Consider the following 1,162-nt stretch of genomic DNA (forward strand, 5'->3'; position numbering starts at 1 on the left):
AGCGTCCCAGCAGCTAGAAACGCTCCCTGGCTTCTTGGTGTTCCCTCGCCGGTGTTATTTCTTTAGCAAAAAACCCCTAAAAACCTCCCTGGAGAAAGTGGCTGCCTTCTCCCCCGCTCCAGCCCTGCGCCTGCCTGGCTGTCTGGGCGTCTGGTTCGGGATAGGATGATCCTTTTCTTCAAACTCCTGCGGAAGAGGGTGCTAAAGTTCAAGTCCAGAGGTGCTGAGCCTTCTTCCTCACCCTCCGAGGAAGAGCTGCCCTCTGCTTTTCCCAGCCTCCGCTCGGAAGGAGAGAGTCCCAACATCTGCCTGGGACGTGGGCTAAGCCGCCAGGTTTATGGGGAGCCGCAGGCTCGGCCCCTCCCAGCTCAGCAGCTCCAGGAAAAAGCTGGGAAGCCCCGGAGCGTGCAGGGTCCTAAGTGTGGCATTCCCTGAGCTTCCCTCCACACTCGCCCTGAGATGTGTGACACTGGTGGGATGCGTGGCTGAAGCCCCCCTCCAGCATCCCTCCGGGAAGGGCAGCGAGGATTGCTGGGGCCAGCTGCCTGCGCTGCCGGAATCACCATCCAAATAAATCCTGGGCAAGGGGAAGCTGGAAAAACGTGTTGGGACACCCCCAGTGTTGACTAAAAGCACCCAGGGGCATGTAGAGCACTGCAGGGTGGGGTGGGTGCAGCTGCGCTCACTTTCCAGCTGGGGAAACTGAGGCAGAGAAGGGCCACAGCCAGCCTGGGGCAAGGCTTGATGTGAACCAGGGAGCGTTGCCAATACAGGGGTGCTGCTCTGAGCTGGGAGTTCCTGGGACAAGGGGCCAAGTGCGTGACCCAGTGCCTCAGGGGAGCATTTGGGATGCTCCTGTGTAACTCCTTTCTCAGGGCCAGCATCCATCCGGCATTGGGAAGCCACCTCATGGCACGCATCTCGTCCCCTCCGCTTTCCCTAGGGCAGGGCTTGGCCCAGGAGGGGGGATTTTGGTAGCAAAAACCCACCCACGTTCTCCCACCCCAGCAGAGCTGAGCCCTGTGGCTGTTTGCACCGTACCAAGGGGGACCTGAGCACACGGGGCACCCCAACACAGCCACTCAAGCCCGCACCCCCTGCCCACGTTTAGGGTCACAGGGCTGCAGCAGCGGGGGCTCACTGGGGGCTTTGAGGGGGCTCT

Source organism: Eurypyga helias, unplaced genomic scaffold (genome assembly GCF_000690775.1).
Source record: "Eurypyga helias isolate BGI_N326 unplaced genomic scaffold, ASM69077v1 scaffold15449, whole genome shotgun sequence".
In the NCBI taxonomy this organism is placed as follows: domain Eukaryota; kingdom Metazoa; phylum Chordata; class Aves; order Eurypygiformes; family Eurypygidae; genus Eurypyga; species Eurypyga helias.